The 18,716-nt window shown below is 62.3% G+C and overlaps 1 protein-coding gene across 2 annotated transcripts in view; it reads left to right on the top strand.

Moving 5' to 3' along the window:
• The first annotated feature begins 250 nt into the window (after nucleotides 1-250).
• Cd82 (CD82 molecule) overlaps nucleotides 251-18,716 on the top strand; it is a 38,653-nt gene continuing 20,187 nt past the window's right edge. Inside the window, exon 1 of one of the 2 annotated variants that reach the window (XM_047519228.1) lies at nucleotides 251-401. The gene's annotated coding sequence lies outside the window, so the exon portion shown is untranslated. Of the gene's footprint in view, nucleotides 402-10,583; nucleotides 10,644-18,716 lie in introns of those variants that run through there. The other variant, XM_047519229.1, reaches the window with a different exon arrangement.

The following is an 18,716-nucleotide window of genomic DNA, read 5'->3' as shown; positions in this document are numbered from 1 at the left end:
GGGACGATGGGAGGCCCTGAGAAGGCCGCCAGCGGATGAGGGTGAGGGAGGCCGACGGGAGCGGAACGTTAGGTAGTCCGGGGTGGCCTCACCCCCTGCGCGACCAGGAGGCGGGACGGGCCGGGATCCCAGAGGGAGGCCATAACGGGGCAGGGCAAGGGGCGTGGCCTCTCCTCCGGCAGGGCCGGGGGGCGGGGCCGGCGGGCTCGCGGAGGGCGGCCAGGGGGCGTGTCGGGGCGGGGCCTCCGGGGCGGGGCTTGGCCGGGGCCGCTGCGCTCCCCGACAGCCTCCGGAGGGGGCCCGAGGAGAGACTGAGCCCAGGCTGCGCAGTCCGACGCGGACCGGGACGTGCGAGCGACGCGGGACTTGTTGCAGCGCGGAGCCAAAAGCGAAGCCAGCAGGTGAGAAGGGGGCTTGGGGAGGCCGGTCGGACAACCAGAGGCCAAGTTAGTGCTCGTCCCCACTTCCGCAGCCGGCTGCGGCTGCTTGCCTCTCCAAGTGACAGGGCAGTGCAGCTGGGGGTGAGAAAGCCTTAGCTGCGTCCTGAAGCCCCTGGTTCTCGGTTTCCGCCATGCACAACGGCAGCTGGGTGGCCCCGAGCCGGTCCCTGCGCCGGGCTTTGGCTCTCTCGGGTCCGGTAGCAGGAAGTTGAACCAGGTGATTCGTCTCCTGTTCTCACCAGAACCCCGGAAGGTGAGGGCCTGCGGTGAAGCCGCGGGTTTGCAGATCGCGCTGCTCCGTCGCAGATTGCCTCCTTGCAAAGTGGGATTGAACCAGGCGCGACTTGCTTTAAAGTTCACACTGCTTCCTCGGATGGGTCTCGAACCCGTGAGCCACGGCAAGGGGGACCCAGAGCAGGGGGTTTCCGTTCTTCCCCTACTCCCAAATTCTGAGCCCAGCGGAGGAGCTGGGCCCCCAAAGACTTCAAGTCGGAAACTCAGCGGGGCTTTTCCAGGTGATCTGGCCCGCGGGTCCCACAGCCCAACCTACCAACAACTCTCTTATTGCGGTGAAGGGGGAAGAGAAGGGAAAACCCCACCCAACTCTGTGCCCAGAGGCAAGTTCAGGCTCCTGGGGCTCTTGTGACACGGCAGCGTGGGCTGAAAGGCTCTGTCCCTGTGTGTGCCCTGTTTCGGCCTGCTAGCTGGGATCCTAGTTTTGTGGTCAAGGACTTTGGGACCAAACAACTTGAATTGCACTTCAAACTTCAGTTTCCTGGTATGTAAATTGGGGGTAATGGCAGAACCCAAGAGAAGTAGCAAGAACTGCACAAGATAAGGTGTATACAGTGCCTAGCAAGGTGCCAGCCCCCAGGCAGGACTCATTATGGGATAACTGCAGAGGTGGCTGGGCAGGTGATTGACTGGTTTCCTGCCGGGAAATGAGCCTGATCTTGTGGGAGCCAGTAATTGCCACCTGCCACCATCATCACTTGGTTCATTAGGAGGTTGGGGTTTGTGTCATCTGGATCAAAGAGTGGCTGGGTTTTCTGTCATATTGTTTGAGGTTGCTGGGTTCGATTAAATAAACCAAAACGCATTTACTGAGCACCTACTATCTCTAAGACAGAGCTAGGGGAGGCAGAGGTGAACTCGCTAGACCTGGCCCTGTCCTCATCCCGAGCTGCTGACATTCCCACCATGTCCCTGCTGGAGAAGGTCACTTATACCCAGGGACACGTGGGATTGTGAGGGTCTGTGCCGTCCTGGTGACTGGGGCCTCGCTACTCCATTGCAAGCTTGGTTGGGGTGGAGGTGTGGGTTGGAGGGCCCTGTGTCTGCCTGGGCAGGGTCTCACCAGGTGCTTCACGTCAGGTGCCTGCGACTGCTGGGGAGATGAGCTGTGTGCGGTGGAACCGCTGGAAAGGCCCACAGAGTAGAGACAGATCGAAGGCCGCGCTCTGGAAGGGGACTGTGTGTGTGTGCGGGGCGGGGGGAGGCATTCAGGAGCCGAGGGGTGCAGGGGTGAGACACTTGAGAACCAGCGCAGGGGTGAGACTTGAGCAGTACTTTCTGCCTGGGCTCCCTGGTCCTCGTAGGGCTCAGGTCAACCTGGAGCACAGACTCCTCTTTCAGTGGCAGGAGGTGAGAGCTGGTGGTGGTGGCGGGGAGAAGGGGCTCTGAGTGGGGAGGGGGAGACACACAGTGCCATTAGACCCAGCAGACATCTGATGGGACACCTCCCCCTCCCTCCACCCCAGGAGGAGGCTCAGCCACGCCTTCCGGCCTCTCTTACAAGATGCAGAGAGAAAGGGCCAGAGGATCTTCAGGGCCCTGAGGAGTGGCGAGATGGTGCACTGGGCAGGAAAAAAGGTCGTATCAAACGCAAGGTCACCCGTTCTGGCTCCTCAGGAGCTGCTGGGTTGATCAGTCTGTTGAAACCTGGAACTGTGGGGTGCGAGGCAGGACTGGCGGGTAGGCTGGGCTCCTGGAGGGCCCCGAATGCCAAGGTGAGAAGTTCAGATTCAAGCTGTAGACAGCGGGGGCCACTGAAGTCTCCCGAGTGACGTGGTGGGTGGCACCGTGGGAAGGGCATCTGTGGCAGATGCGCCGGGGTGAAGGGATAGAGAACCAGTGGCTAGGGGGATGGGGACCGAGGGGCCTGGGCAGCAGCCCCACGCGACTCAACCCCCTTGGCCTCTGGATGAGGGGATAGAAATGCCTGCACTTCTCTCTGCTCCTTGCCCTGCCCAGCCCCAGGCGCTCAGCAGGGGCTCAGCAGGGTAGCTGAATTGGGTGGGTGGGGTGTCCAGCCACAGCAGGGAGCCACCCACAGAGGCCCCTTGTTCACCATGAAGGAGAGGCGTCCGGGCCAGGCCCAGGGCAGCGGGCTGGTGGTTAAGGTCCCAGTGGGTGCAAAGAAGCAGCTGCAGGTCTCCCCACCCAGCCCAGAGGGGCAGAGCTCACCGGTCAGCCATGTGCTGTCCTTGGGAGGGGACAGGGGCTTGGTTCCCTTGGGCCCCCGAAGTCTCAGCCGAGCAGGGGCGGCCCTCTCTGGAGGCCTCAGAGGAGAGTAGGAAGCCCTGTTGGCCATCTCTGCCCCTGGGGACCATCCCGTCTGCCGAGGACCAGACACGTCTGAGCCGACCGAAGCCTGGGCCTCCCTTAAGTTCGGAGCATGTGGATCTGTCAGCACCCCTGGTTTGGCCTTGGCCCTGGCCCCGGCCCCGGCTTCCTCTCTCCTATGGAAGTTGTGCTTTAATCACGAGCTTCAGACAGCCAGCAGTTGGCTCTGGCGAGAGGTGGGAAGGTCCAGGTCTCTTGCCCAGGCCCCGTGTGAGAGGGCCAGGCCAGGCTCGGGGAGCGTTTCATCCCAGCAGGGACCGTCCTGCCCACCGGTTCCCCTCCCCTGAGCCTGGCCTGAGGAGCTTGGAGGGGAAGCCCAGAGGTAAACAGGCCGGGTGGTGTGCTGCTCCCTCCTCTTGGCCCCCGGCTCCCTGCGAAGAGGCAGCCAGCCACAGACCCAGTGCCTCTGAGAGCCAACTGGCATCTCTCGGGGCTGACTTGTTGCCCACTCACCCCGGGATTCCCCTAGTCACGGTGGTTTCCTGTCTGTGTCTGATTCACTCTGTGCTGACATGGAGCAGCAGCCAAGGGGTGCAAGGAGGCCTGGATTCTGATCTTGCAGTTAGTTCCAACTCTGCGCTTTGTATGCTGTGTGACCTTAGATAAGTTCCTTTCCCTCTCTGGGCTTCCCTTCCCTACACTGTTGATGGCCTATTCTTTACTTGGTTTTCAGGGGGTTCTAGAACCTGGCATCTTTCCCTTACAACGTGGGGCCCATGTGTGAATACACACCTGTGCACATGTGTGCACACACACATATGCTAAGTCGCAGCACAGAGCAGGGCCGGGCAACTCTCCTGGGACACACTTGTCCTGCCTCCCTGCTCTTCCATCCTGGCCTCTTCCTGAAGCCCCTGCCTTCTCTGAGTTGCATAGGGAGGGGACAGCAGGGTGGTGCAGTGCCAGCCTTCCAGCTAGAATCCTGAGTCCCCGTCCCTGGCTGTGGGACTCCTCTGAGCTTCGGTTTCTGAATCTGTAATTTGGGGCTGATGGCAGTGACCTCGTGGAGCGTCATGAGGCTGACACAGAAGCCACTGTCGTACCCTGCACTTTCTGCCCGGCACGTAGTAATTGCTCAATAAACGAGAGGGGCCGTTACTCTGCACCAGGCTGGCTGGTACCTCGCTGCTCCTCAGGTCCCCGCGACGGTCCTCAGGGTAGCTTCTATGCCGTCCCTGCCTCTCCAACATCCGTTCTGTCCATCTGTGCCACGCGCCCTAGCTCTTCCGGGGCGGCTGGTTCGGGAGGGGGGTCAGTCTGGACGTCGCTGGCCGGCAGGAGGACCGCTTTCCCTTCCCTCCCCGTGCGTGTCCACGCAGGCACCCTCGCCCTTGTTCTGCTGGTCTTAGTGTGTGGAGGCCTTGGCTTCTGGGAGGCCTGCTGGGCAGGGACAGTAGCCTGGACTCCTGGCGTGAGGCTTGGCACCTGGCAGGCACTCAGGAACTGGGGAGCCAGAAGCAGGACCCGGTGCCCCTGCCTTGCCCTCTGCTGTCCCTCCACACCTGGAACCTGGGCCCGGGTGCCGGGAGCGGCTGCTTGGCCCCCGTCACCCTGGCCAGGCCCTCTGCTTCCCCTCTGCTGCCTGGCCTTTACCCTGCAGAGAGGGGAACAGCCTGACTTCCCTAGCCCAGCCCCGTGGGGGGCCCGCAGCCTGCAGTGAACCCTGACTCAGCCAGCGAAGGCGCCCTGGGGTCAGCAATTTGTGGGTGGTGCTGCCGCCCGTGGGCATGGGCTAGGAGGGGAAGGTGCCCACGAGGGCACGGTCCACGCAGGCTGGGGTGCACCCTCTCCTCTGACTTCTTGGCCTCCTGTGGAGGCACCTGCCCTTTTGGGGGCCCACCGCTGGCTTTTCCTGCGGAGGGGCCTGGGCTGTCAGGGCCACTGCAGAGGGATGGACATGGCGTGAGGAAGGCTGTTCACGTCCTGCTCTGCTGTGGAGCTGCCCGGTGCCCTTGGCTGGGGGAAGCGGGCGAGGCGCCCTGGCTGCTGCCTCTCTCCTCAGTGAGTGCTCCAGAGCCTTCGGGGTCCCGGGAGATCACAGACCTCAGACCAAGCTCCTGGAGGTGGTTCCACTGTGGCCTCTGGGCAGCGGGGCCTGGCCTTGGGCAAGTGTCTCAGCCGCTCTGTGTCAGATCTGCACCCGTTGTCCACAGGATCCCCATCTGCAGGTTCAACCAGCTCCAGATCAGAAATATCAGGGAACAAACTGCTGTCTATTCCAAACATGTAGACTTTTTAAAGTTGTCATCTTGTTGAACAAAACAGTGTAACAACGGTTTACACAGCATCTACTTCCTAGCAGGAACTGTAAGTAGTGTGGAGATGATTTAAAGTGTATCGAGATGGGTGTAGGTTATATACAAATATTATGCCATTTTTTTATAAGCGACTTGAGCCCCCACGGGCACCCAGGGGCACCATCCATGCCTTACAGGGCTGCTTGGCGTGGATACAGGAGCTGCTCTTTGTGCCACATCTAGGACAGTGCCTGGCACCCAGTAAGTGCCTACCTGTGGATTTTGGAACTTGTTATTAATAGGAAGCAGGATTTAAGGCTTTGGGAGAAGGAGAACCTGGGGGCTAGCTCGAGTCTGGGGACCAGACACCTGGGTTCAGGTCCCAGCTCACCCATGTGACCTGGGGCAAGTTTCCGCTCTTCTCGAATTGCAAAACCATAACTACCATCCTGTTCCACGTGGCTTTTGCCAGTGAGGCAGTGTTGGGCAGCTGCAGGGTTTTTTCCCCAGCAAAAGGTCTTCTGTGTGCCTGTCCTGTCCCCTGCACTGCAGCAGGCTGGGACACAGGAGGTTGGCAGGTCCCAGGGAGGCACTGCAAACACAGGTCGCAGAGCTGCTCCCCACTCAACAAGGCCAGAATGTGGGTAGGTCCCCCTACAGGTATCACCACCTACACTTATAGAGGGTAGATTAGAGACTATTATCCTTTCTTTTCCCAATTTTCTGAATCTTCTGCAGTGAGCTGGTGTAGTTTTTATATTCAAGAAAAAAAATACTCATAACAGTAAAGCTATAAAAATATTTTTACATATGTAAACAACGTGTTATGTGAACTTGAATCACATTGAGGTTTCGTTGCTAATAAATCCTATCTTTCCAAAGGCAGGGGAGAGTGTTGGTTGGAAGCGAATTATCAGTGCGTTGAGCCTCAGAAACTGTAGGGAGTGTCCAGGCCACTGCAGCTGGGAGGGCAGAGTCAGATATGGAGGGAGGGTAATCCAGCTCTGCAGGCGGGGACCCACCCTGGGCGCTGGGTGGTGTTCGGAAAGCAGCTCAACAGTAGCTGGAATGAACCGGCTGGTAGCCTCTCTGAGCCTCAGTGTTCTCATCTGAGAAACGGAGGATACAAACACCTGGGGGCTTCGGGAGGGTTCAGTGAACTAAATGTAGTTGAAGATGGAGCGCCAAAAGGAAGCTCATGACTTAGAAGTCCTACCAGAAATGTGGCTTTAGATCCGGGGCCCCAGGGCTTCCTCTCTGACCTAGAACTGGCAGAGTTCGCTGGACTGGCAGAGTTCCTCGGCTGGACAAGAGCCTGCTTCCACGCGGGACCAGGTGACAGGAGCGGGAACCCGCGGATCGCAGGCTCTCTGCAGGCACCCTGGCCCTGGGAGAGGCGAGAGGTGACTGGCTGAGCTCCCCAGAGGGGCGTCTCCCAGGAACCAATCAGATACGCCACTGGGGTCTGGGGCGGGGAGCGGAGAAGGGGGCGGAGCGAGACTGGAGGCCTTTCCTTGGTAGAGGTCCCTGGCCAGGCGTCAAACACAGGGAGGAGTGGGCGTCCCCAGCCGCACTCACTGGAGGCCCTTTGAGTGGTGCCTGGTGCGCCGTCGGCACGCCATAAACGTTGGTTTGTTGCAGTGATAATAATCATAATTAGAAGGCGCACCGCTGCAGAGGAAGATCCTCTCCTGTCACTCTTAGGAGATGGATCGTCCCAAGGCGGTTGCAGTGGAATCTGTAAATTGTCATTTGTAGAGGAGATAGAAACCCAGCAGGGGAGGATCGACTTCTCTGAAGTCACGCAGCAGGCGAGTGGGTGTCCAGGCTTTGGGTCACCCTCCCACAGGTAGACAGCCTATCTCCCTGACCCCTGGCCTCTCTGAACAGAGTAACTGGGGCAGAAAGGATATGTCTTCTGCATTTAGTATCTGCCCCAAAGCCCGGGATCCCCTTTCTCTGTGTCCTCTCCCCTGCCTGGCAGAGTGACCAGCAGGCTTCTCTTTTGTCAGGAGACAGAATAGCATGGAGCTGCGGTTCTCAAACTTTGTGTAAGCGGCACGGAGGGAAACCCTGGGGTTGTCACTGCGGGGCGGGGGGGGGGGGGGGGCTCCTCCAGCCTCTCGGGCATTGACGTCAAGGTCAACCAGACCTTGGTACTGGCCAGCTCTACCTCCTGGTGTCCGCTCACCTGCGGGCAGGTTTTCAGCCTCCCGAGCTTTGGTTACCATGAGGATTAAATGAGATAACACTGATAGCTTGCTTCAGATTCCCCTTATCATTCCAAATCGTGCTTGTCCGGGCCATGTAGAATGTGGGTGCTTCAAGATGGTTCCAGCTCTCAGAGCAGGGGCCTCAGGCCAGCGACTCCAATACAGGAAACAGATATTTCTTGTCAACTTTTAAAAAAAGGTTCATCTTCATCTGAACCAAATGGCCACCCAAAAACCCCCCAAACTTTCTAATTGTGGGGGAAAGTTTTTGTGGAAAAATTTGTAGGGTGAAAACCAGACACATGGGAGGAAATAACCACCCAGAGATAACCACTGCAGGCGGTTTGGTGTTTTGGCTTTAAAAAAAAAAGTGCACACACTCCAGATTGGGATCCTACCACGTGAGCCCCTTGCCCGGCTTACTGTGTGGGGCACAGGGACAAGGGTCCCGTGTGACTCAATCGTCTTCCACGGTGAGCTTCCCAGCTCCAATCATCAGAGCACAGGAGCTTCCTGTGACCTGCCAGAGTGTTGCCGGCTTGCAAGGCGGGCCATCTGAATTTTTCATTAGCATCCACATTGCTATAGTGACCACCTGTCCTTTCACTTACTTTGTGCTTAAATCTCCTGAGCTCACGAAGTGCATTCTTAGAAGTGGCTTCCCGGCTGGGTGGTCTTTAAACTCAACGTCTCAGGACCAGTCTCAAGAGCCCTCTCCTCCATGCACATAAAAACACCCCCAGCTGTAGCCCCAGCCCCACGGCGGGAGGCTCGGCACACACAGGGACTGGTTGGCCACCCAGGGGGAGGCGCGGGCTCGGGTGTGCTCAGTGAGCCAAAGGGATGGAGAGCGGGAGAACGCCGGTGCAATTACGGTCTGACTTGACTCCTCCGTCCTCTCTGGCACCTACGATCCCATTAACTAATTATGGGATCTCTTTACTATTTAATGGCCCATCCCTGCGATGACTCCTTTCCAAGCAGCCTTATGGAAACCGGGGAGAGGAGGCCGTGGGAGGAAGTGTCTCTGGAGTAGGAGGTGGACGTGGTGCCGCCGTGGTTCCCAAAATGACATGTGCGAGAGGCACTTGGAGAGCCTCAAAGCCTTACCCCCAGAGCGGCTGGTTCTCTTGGCTTGGGGCGCCACCGAGAATGTTCATTTCTTTCCTTTACCCATCCTTCTTCCCTTCCTCCTTTCTTCCCTTTCTCTTTCTTTTTCCCCATAGTAGAAACTGAATCCAGGGGCACTCTAGACGGAGCTACACCTTTTTATTTTATTTTGAGACAGTCTTGCTAAGTTGTAGAGGCTGGCCTTCAATTTGCCATCCTCCTGCCTCAGCCTCCTGGGTTACTGGGATTCCAGGTGTGCACCCCTGTTCCTGGCTGAAAACGAACATTCCTAACACTTGATCCCGGCAGGACTGCAGCACCGCACTTTGAGAACCAGCAGGGTAGTGGAAGGAGGGAGGGGTGGGCTTGTGTTGAATTTTGGCTCCTGCCCAGAGTGGGAACTCATCCGGTGAGGCCCGAGCTCACCACCCCCTCCCTGACCCACCACCTCCCACGCCCTCTCCACTGTGGGCTTCATACATATGGAAACTTAATGAGCAGCAGGAAGAGATGATGATCACCACCCCCATTTTACAGAAAGGAAAAACTGAGGTCTGACGGCACCTGCTGCGTCCGAGGCTACCCTGGAAGGCGGCAGGAGAGGTCCCACTGGAACCTGGGACCCTGTGCCCCAGGACCCGCCTTCTCCCTGCAGGCCGGTCTTCCCTGACCACTGTACCTGCCCCAGGCCCCCGAGGGCAGCAGGGAGGCGGCTCCCCTGTGGGCTCCCCGCCCCAGCCCACCAGCTCTCTGTAACCCGATCCTCCCCCAAGGCTGGGTTCCAGCCAGGGTGCCTTTCCAGTTGTTGTGGCAGGTTTTCTGGGAAGCCGGAAACTTCCTCCTGCCCAACCTGGGCTGCGCTGGCAGGAGCAGGGCGGGCGTGGGATGTGTGCGGGCAGCCGTGGCGTCCTGTCCCGGCGCGGCCCCCAGCGCCCCCGGCGGAGCTCCCAGCCTATTTTACAGATGAGGAACCGAGAGTCCAGGAGCTGCGGTTGACCAAGGTCCCAGCTGAAAGGGGCAGAGCGGGCCTGCATCCAAGCTCCCAGGCTGTGCCTGGTCTGGGCTGGAGGGTCCTGGAGGTGGAGGGAGCAGCCCTGCCCAGCCCCGCATCGCGCAGAGAGGGTCAGCCCAGGGACAGCGCCCGCTTGGGGTGCAGGCCTGGCGGGAGACCCACCTCGGTCCTGCTGCCTGGCTCTGGGCTCGGGGACAAGGCGCCCCTGGGCACGGAGTCGCGCTCCTCCTGATGACCCCTTGGGTTTTCACAGCCATGGGCGGTGGACGCTTTCTCATGCTCTTGCTCCTCCAGCGTCCAGCGTCCAGCGTCCAGCACCCCCGGGGACAGACAGGAGGGCGTTATCACCGAGTTGTGTCCCCAGAGGGTGACAGCGTGAGAGTCCCAGGGCCCTGCAGCTGAGGAGGGCTAGACCCAGGCCGGGCCTGCCTTGTCCTCGCTGAGTTTGACCCCCGCTGCTTCCCTAAGCGAGGAGAGAGGCTCCAGGCTCCTCTGTCCTCAGCCTCAGGGGCCCGTGCTGCTGGCCGGGCCGTGGGTCCTGGGCCAGGCGCCTGGGCAGTAGGGAAGGCTGGGCCGGGATCCTCGCTGGGCCAGGAGCCAGGGCGAGGGAAGACGGGCACCGGCTGTCTGTCCCCAGCTGCCGCAGGCCCTGCGTTGGGCCCTGGAGGGCCCCTCCTCCCCTGCCCCGCCCTCTCCTGGGCGCCCTGCTCGCTCTGAGGCTCCTGGCAGAGTCCTGCAGACTCCCGGGCTGGCGGCAGCTCTGCCTGAAGCCGCCCTGGTCCTGTGGCTGCCTCCACACTCCTCCTGGCCTCTGCACTCCTCCTGGCCTCCGCACTCCTCCTGGCCTCCGCACTCCTCCTGGCCTCCGCACTCCTCCTCCTGGCCTCCGCACTCCTCCTGGCCTGGCTCCGGCGCGTCTCCCCTCGGGGAAGCCTGGATCCTCTGGCCAAGCCCACCCCGCTGTCCTGGGTCTGTCTGTCCAGCGGCAGGAGAACCGGCTGACCCGGTTAGTTGACTCCAGCAGCCAGGCGGAGGTGGGCCTGGCGCCCTCGAGCCATGCAGGGCCCTGGGCCGCCGGGTCTGTGTGCCGGGGGCTGGCCGGCCGCAGGACCGCCACTCTCCCGCTTGGGACCTTGCACAAGTCACTGTCTTCTCCTAAGAGTGACAAGGGGACTGTCCTCACCGATGACCTGTGAGGCTCCTGGGAGGACAGTGCCAGCCGCCCACGGGCACCGGGCTGGTCCTTGGTCTCGGGCCTGAGACCTGCTCCGGTAGTGGGGGTCCTAGACTCCCCCAGGGACGAGCCGGCCCTGCAGAGGCCACTGGCCGGGTGCTGCAGGCCCTCGCTGGATCCTGCCTGGCCCAGGACCCACCTCTCTGAGCCTCAGTTTCCAGATCTTTCCTCCAACCTCAGACTCACACGTGATGAGCCCACGGGAGGCTTCCTGTGCTGGACAGGCAGGGGTGGGAATGCAGGTAACCCGAGGCCCCGAGGGCTCCGCTGCAGAGCCCTTGAGCCCGGCCACTTGCTGCCCATTGACACGTCCCTTTGCCTTCTGAAGATGCAGTCTGTGTTCCCTCCGAGTCCTTGCTTCCTGTGGGAGGGGGAGCCTGAGTGACTATCTGTGACTGAGCTGGTCAGCAACGTCCCAGGCCCGGCGCCTGGGGTCCACTGGGGACACAGGCTCCTTCTCTCTGCGTGGTTGGCTGGCTGCGTGCCCGCTCCCCCACTCCGTGTGGCCCAGAACCTTCTCCCAGTGGTAGCCATCGGCACACTCCTCTTACTGTGCTGGAGCCTCTTGCTCCTCAGGCTTCCCACCTCCTAAGGGACAGAGTGAGGCCACCCCAGGCAGAGAAGCAGCCTGCCTGAGCCCACAGCCAGGACTCCCTGCCCCTGGCCAGGCCGTCCCTCCACGGGAGCAAGAAGAGGGAGGCCAGGGTCGGGTGGCGTTGATTGCCCCCTGCCTTAGGATCTGCGCAGGGGCTGTCCCCACCTCACGGAGAAGGAGGGGGTGGGTGGGGGGTGGGCGGCTCCTTTCTTCCGAAGGGGTTCCTTGGGGCTGTTGGGACCCGGTGCTGACCGTGACTTCACCATGGTGGCCGAGGTCAGGTTCCTTCTGCCTGCTTCTGCTTCCTCAGGGAGCACCCAGCACCTTCTGGTGACAGAGACCCAGGCCAGCTTGGGAATCTTGGCGGGGGTGCGGGCTCTACTGGGCTCCGTCCTGCTGTCTCTGGGATCTGGGAGGGGCCTGGGCTGACCAGAGTGGGCTGGGGAGGGCCATGGCTGGTGGCTGGTAAGGGACAGAGAGCTGCAGGGTGCAGGAAGCCCCAAGGGACACGGGGCTCTTGGCTACAAAATGGGCCGGTCAGGGTGGGCACCCAGGGCAGCCTCTGGGTGGCCGGGGGGCAGAGTGGACCTGGCTGCTGGTGGGATCCAGCCTGGGCCAGCTTCCGTCCACCCCAGGGTTCGCCCCAGTCTCCCCTGCAGAGACCTCAGGCCCAGGTCAGCCGGTGGGAGCCCCGCGCTCCTCCCTCCTCCCTCCTCCCTCCTCCCTCCTCCCTCCCTCCTCCCTCCCTCCTCCTGGTCCTCTGCTGCCCTTTCCTCTCCGCCCGGCAGGACTCTTGAGAGCCCTGGTGGAACCTAAGCCCGTGGCCTCCTGCCGAGGACACCCTGGGGCTAGAGGCCATGTGGCCTTGCCTCCTGGGAAGCCCAGAGGCCGGGAGCCCTGGGGAGGGCGCCTGACTGGACGGCCAAGTGCCTGGGCTGGTTATGTGGCCGCTGTCCCACCGCAGGCCAGCAACGTGCCGGGGGGACACGGCCCTTCCTCCAGGTCGCAGGGGGCCAGGCCACGCAGCTGATGTGGAGATGGGGTCCCAGGGCGGCTCCTCCCTGTGCAGGGCTGGCGAGGAGACCTGGTGTCCATGGGCTGCCCACGTGTCACAGAGACGGTCCTGGACGCCGTGGAGGGAAGGCCCAGAGGACCACAGAGGACGCCTGGAGGAGGCAGGTGAGGGGCGGCCTGGGCAGCCCCCAGCTGGTGCCCAGAGGCCAGCCTGCCCCAGGGGTCCTCGGGCCCTGGCCTGTGTGCAGGCCCGTCACCCTCCCTGGCTCTGTCCCCCGTCACCTCCCCTGAGGCCAGAGCAGCCCGATGCCCCGGGGGGGCCAAGACCTGTGCCCTGGGAGGCAGGGCCGGGGACCGCATTTCCCAGAGGCAGGAGCGGAGACTCAGGAGGGGTGACCGGAGGGGCGGACAGCGGGCCGTGACCGCGGGCAGTGCTCCCGAGGGGCTGTGGGGGAGGGCGCCCTGGGGGACGTGGCCTCGCATCTGCCCACCCAGGCGCGGGGTGACCCCGGGTCCCTGGTCAGTGCCTGCTCTCCGTCACCCACTCGGGCCACAGCCGGTCTCAGTTTTAGGCCTCCCAGCCTGGCCCAGGGGGGACCCTCGCCAGCCCGTCTGGCCAGGCTCTGCGATGGGCGTAGAGCCGCTCCTGGTGGCAGCCCAGGGTGTCGCCTGGTGCTCGAGCGTGAGCTGGGCTCAAACCCACCAGCCCGGCTGGGCCCGGCAGGGCGGTTCTAGCTCCCGCCTTTTATTGCCTCGCTGCAGGCGGTGCAGCCTGGCCCTGGAGCACAGGGGCTCTGGCCAGCCTGTTGTCTGATTCCCAGCAATGCCAGCTGTGTCACCTGGGGCTCAGTGTCTTCAGCTGTAAAATGTCAAAACCAGCCAGGCGCGATGGCGCGTGACTGTGATTGCAGCTGCTGGGGAGGCTGAGGCAGGAGGATCATGAGTTGGAGGCCAGCCTCAGCAACTTAGCCAGGCGCTAATCAGCTCAGTGAGAGCCTGTCTCTAACCAAATACAAAATAGGGCTGGGGTGTGGCTCAGGGGTCGAGTGCCCCAGGGTCCAATCCCGGGACCCCCAAACAAAACCAGTGCTCCTCTCATGGGGTCACTGTGAGGGCCAGCCAAGCCAGGTGACCGCTCGGCGCCATCTCTGGTAAGCAGCGACTGCAGAGCTGCCAGCCCTGTCTTTCGACACTGGGGCCCAGTTCTGAGGAGCCCCTCTGGTCCCTCGGCGAGCGGGGAGGGGACCCTGTGGTGTGTAAGGGCTGGTTGTTCACTATCGTGTCGGCTCCTGACACGGTGTGTTCTGAGCACAGAGGTGGTCCACCCGTTTGCCATGTCCAGGTTGGGGTCAGTCCCCGTGGGGACTCCGTAAGCTGCAGCAGGCAGGGAACGACCCCAGGGAGGCCCTGGGAAGGCAGCTCCCCTCCAGCCATTCATTCTGGGTGGGGACACCTGCTGCCCTCCGGGTGGCCATGAGCAGGAAGCTGGGGTTGAAGGCCTTGCTTCGGCCTGGCCTCTGCGCCCCCTGTCCCCCCGGCTAGGGGAGAGTCCTTCCGAGAAGCTGCGGTGGACTCGGGGCCTCACCCTCGGCTCCCAGGAGCCCATGGCCTTGGGGTCTGGGCACTACTCACACCTCGCCTGACCAGTGTCCCCTCCAGTCACACAGCGGATACGACCTCAGACTCCAGTCAGAGGGCCCGGAATGCAAAGCTGGGCCACTGTCCCCTGTGTGACCAGGGCAAGGGCCAGCGCCCTCTGAGCCCAGCGCTCCGACATGCCTCGGGGGTTACATGAGATAAAGTAGCGAGGCGGCTCCGTGGTGGGGGGTTTCCGTCAGTCTTTCTGTTGCTCAGTCTCCCCCCCTGGACCCCATTCCGAGCGCTTGGGTGCTGGCGACCCTCCTGGGGCCGTCCGCAGGAACTCGGTCTGCCACGGCTTCGTGCAGGCCCTCCTGCCATGCCAGGAGGGGACGCCTTGCTCTCAGCCCCGACCTCTCCCAGGCGTCCTCAGCCTGTGCCTCACCCGCCGGGCTTAGGGAGACTCGCTCTGACTTCTTTCTGGAAAAGTCCTGAGAGACCATTTTACAGATGAAGATACCGAGGCTCAGGGTGGGCCGCCGACTTGTCAAATGTCGCACGTTTGACACATTTGGGAAATGAGACTGGAATTTAGGGCTCTTTCAATCTGAAGTGCACATGATCTGCCTCATTATTCTGTACCCAGCCGTGGCTGGAGAGAGGTCCTCGAGAGATGGCTGCCTGCTGAGAGGCCCCTGGCGATCTGGGGACTGTCACCCAGGGCCCTGGAACTCAGCGTTCCTGGACCGCGTCTCCTGTGTCCCTACGTGTCCTCTCACTTCCCACCTCATGTCCAGTTAGTTGTTGAGGTGGCCGTGTCCTCGGCCTCCATGGGGCGCCCTGGGCCAGTCGCTTTGGGCCGAGTGGAGTCCTGTGGCTCCGTCTGTGCAGAACAGACCCTCGTCCAGGCCGCGACGGAACAGGCGGGGCACCCACCGCTGTCACCAGAGCCCCGCCCAACACCCACCTGGAGAGGCACATCTCCCGGGAAGGCGGAGTGCACTGTCTCCTCTGGACCTCGGTCTCTTCTTAAAGATGGGGGCTGGACGAGGTGAGGCCAGTGCCTTTGTGGCACTGTGACTCTGAGCGCGTGACCCTGGGACCCAGCCTCCGGAGGGGCAGGGCTGCGGGGCCCCGGCAGCCAGCCGAGAAGCTGAGCACCGTCCAGAAGGGGAGCTGGGGAGCGGGAGGTCGGAGGCTAGGCTCAGCCTCCGCGTGTGTCTTTGGCTGCACGGAGGCCAGGCGGGGAGGCAGGACAGGAGAAGGCGCTCTTCCCCTCTACGCCTTCCCGTCAGCGTCCTCTCTCTTCGCCCAAAGGCTCTCCAGGCTCCTTGCTGGGTTTTCGAGCAAAACCTCCTGCCAAGGGCCAGCCTGTGGCCTCACCAGCCACCCTGGGCACGTCCTGGCCGGGACTGGCATAGCGGTGTTCTCCTTGCTGACAGGGAGCTGGGCCAGGACAGGAGGGGACAGGCAGCCACAGGGTGTGGCAGGGTGGGGGTCCGGCCCCGCCACCCGCTTCTCCCACCTGGCTGGCGGGTGAGGAAGGGGCCCTGGTCTCCATCACACCTGAGTGTCAGTCACGGCTTAGGTGGTCGTATGACCCTGTGCACGTCCCCAAGCCTCCGAGCCTCAGTTTCCCTATCTGTTAAGTGGAGTCATGGTCTCAGTGGGGGAGGGTCTTCCAGAGACTAAATGAGCAGCAGTGGTTCAGGACCCGTGCCGGCTGGAGTCCGTCACTCGAGCTGCAGTGTGGACAGGGTGGCTGCTGGCCTCTGTCCTCCAAGTGCCAGGAGTCCACCCAGTTGCCTGGTGGGATACTGTGAGGGGGCTTCTGGCTCCACATCCGTGCAGGACACACAGCGGCACTTTGAGCTCTGAAATCCTGTGATGACGTGTTTAGTCCAGCCCATGACGGTGGGGCCGGCGAGGGGTGTGCTCCCTGTGTTTGAGTGGCCCCCAAAGCTCTTCCCACGCTCTCCTCAAACCTCCAGCAGCCCTAGGAGACAGGGCCTCACCAGCATCTCAGTGCTGGAGGCGAGGACGTTGGAGCTCAGAGAGGTTCAGTAACTTCCCAACGTCACACAGCAAGTAGGAAGTAGAGCTGGGACTCAAGGAGGTCTAAGGAAAGCCAAGGTTCCTCCTGCTCTGTGACCTCAGGCTTCTCCCGTTGCCCAGGGGAACCACTTCTGTTTTTATGTTTGTTTAGTTTTGTTTTTAATAACAACAACAACAAGATAAGACAGGCAGTTGGAGAATGAGAGAGTGCGAGGTCAGAGGTCAGCCCTGGAATCGGCTGGGGCTTCAGGCCGCCTGTGACCAGTCGCTTTCCAGGGGTGATGAGGACAAAGTCCAGAGCCTGGCAGCCAGGCCACTTTCTCCCCACCTCCCGCCCCAGTGGGCAGACCGCACCCCTGGATGGACTTGCCCACCAGGGTGGACCTCCCGGCCTTGGGCAGGCCCCTGGGGTCCAACCCAGAGCAGGGCAGAGTGTCCTTCCTCAGGCTGCCCAGCCTTTCTGTGCCCTGGCCCCGGAGCACAGTGGCCTCCAGGCCGGGACGGGCCTTCAGTGGCCGCCATTGTTGGTGAGGAATCAGCCCCTTCCGGTCACCATGTCACATGCACTTGACCCCACTGAGTGCCGGCCCCTCCCTCTGCCCCTGGGCCTCACAGCCTGTCCTGACCTTCCAGGTGGGAAGGCCGGAGCACGGAGGCGACCGTCCAGGGCCACGGGGCGGGGCGGGGCGGTGGCCGGGAGGACGGGCTCAGGGCTGCTGCCCCGATGGAGCCCTGCCGTGCTCTGGGCGGATGGTGACTCCCAGAGCCACGGTGGGCCGGCTGGACTGCGTGCTGAGCCTGTGTCCCTGTGCCTGTCCCCGCAGAGCCCCGTGGGCCAGCGCAGGGCAGGAGGTGGCCTGTGAACTCGGCAGGAGCCTCGGTCCTCCTCTTGGAGCTCCGCCCGGCTGGCTGGGACCTCTCTGGGCCCCTCCGACAGTGCCCTGACCCCACAGGTCACCTGCCCCACGATGCTGAGGGAAACGGGCCTTCCGGAGGCCGGGATGGACAGAGCTGCGTGACACTCTTCCGGCCGGCTGTCCCCACTGGGCGCCGCGTACCAGGACACCGGTGTCTGCCTGCAGCCCACGTGGAGCAGAGGGACCAGGCTCTCTGGGGACAGCTGCAGCAGTGCCTCTCGACCTGTGCAGAGGCCCCGGGAGGCCTGGCCTGGCCCCGGGCTCTCCCCAGAGCAGTCACCAGAGTGCCCGGGGAATTCCACCAAGACTGGGGCCATGCCTGGTCCCCGGGGGGCTCTCCAGGGCCTGCGACCCCAGGCAGGGTGGGGACCAAGCCTGCCACCTGGTGGTGGGACCCGGGACGCCGCCTGCTGTTGAGGAGAGAGGCTCAGGTCCAGCCTCCAGGGAGGGGCCGAGCCTGCCGCTGGCCCTGCGGATGCCCTGCCCTCGTCTAGAGTCTTCAACTTGCGGAGGAGCCGAGCTGCCTCCTCTAGGAGACCCTCCGGCCTCTCCAGGCCTCCTTCGCTTCTGTGCTCCTGCGACGCGTCCCGAGCGCTCCGAGCACCCGGCAGGTTCGGGGCTCTGGGACAGGGGAGGCCCCTTCTCTCAGGGAACCTGCATGCCAGCCGGGGACCTCCACGCCCGCGGACGGCTGGTGGCTGCAGTGAGGGCTGTGTGACAAACCCACGCGTCCAGTCTGGCTGCCCCTAGGGTCACTTAGCCTGATCCCACCCCTCGTGATTCTCAGGCAGGACAGAGGTGAGCACTGGGCGTCGGCATGGTCTGATTCTACTGGCAGCTGGAGGGCTGCCCTCTGTAGGGCTCAGGTATTCAGGGAAGGCCCTGGGAGGAGGCAGCCTTCCGAGGTGGAGAAGGCTGAGATCTACAGGAGGGTTTCTGGGAAGAGTGATGGTGGCAGGGGAACTGCAAGTGCAAAGGTCCTGAGGTAGATAAAGCCGGGTGTGCGGGGGCAGGAGAAAGGAGACCAAATGAGTATGTGCAGGGAGACAGGCGGTGCAAATAAGGGGGACAGAGGAGGGGCAGGGCAAGCCAGACAGGGCCTCACCGGCCACTTAAGCATCGGATTTTATAGTCAGTAAGTTGTCGACTGCATCACGTTGGATGGCTGCAGGCAGGAGAGGGACAGATGCAGGTAGCATCTCTTTTCAGGAGCTGGTGAGGGCAGGGGTGGCCCCTGTGACCTGCTGGACACTGGCTGAGTAGGCAGCAGGTGGTGGCTGAGACATGAGGTGGTTGGTGGGGGCACACCCCCTTGCCACGGGGCGGGAAGGAGACCTGAGCAGGGCTCTCGGGTTCACCTGAGTGCTTGGTGGGTGGAGGGGCCTTTCTCTGGCCTCCTCTGGAGTAGCCTCAGCGGATCAGGGACAGTGGATCGTGGGCTCCCTTCAGGTCGCTAAGTGGGTAGAATCCTGACTTGCTTGGTGGCAGTTCCTCTTCCTTACCCCTTGCCCTACCTGCCTGCCCATTCAGTAACATGGCCATCTGTCCACCCGTCCCACCATTCACCCATCTATCTGTCTATCCTTCCATTCACCCACCCATCTAACCTCCATTCTACCAGTACCTATCCATCCACCCATCCATCCATCCATCCACCCATCCATCCATCCATCCATCCACCCATCC

Source organism: Sciurus carolinensis, chromosome 11 (genome assembly GCF_902686445.1).
Source record: "Sciurus carolinensis chromosome 11, mSciCar1.2, whole genome shotgun sequence".
Lineage (NCBI taxonomy): Eukaryota > Metazoa > Chordata > Mammalia > Rodentia > Sciuridae > Sciurus > Sciurus carolinensis.
This window is presented reverse-complemented; position numbering and strand designations above follow the sequence as displayed.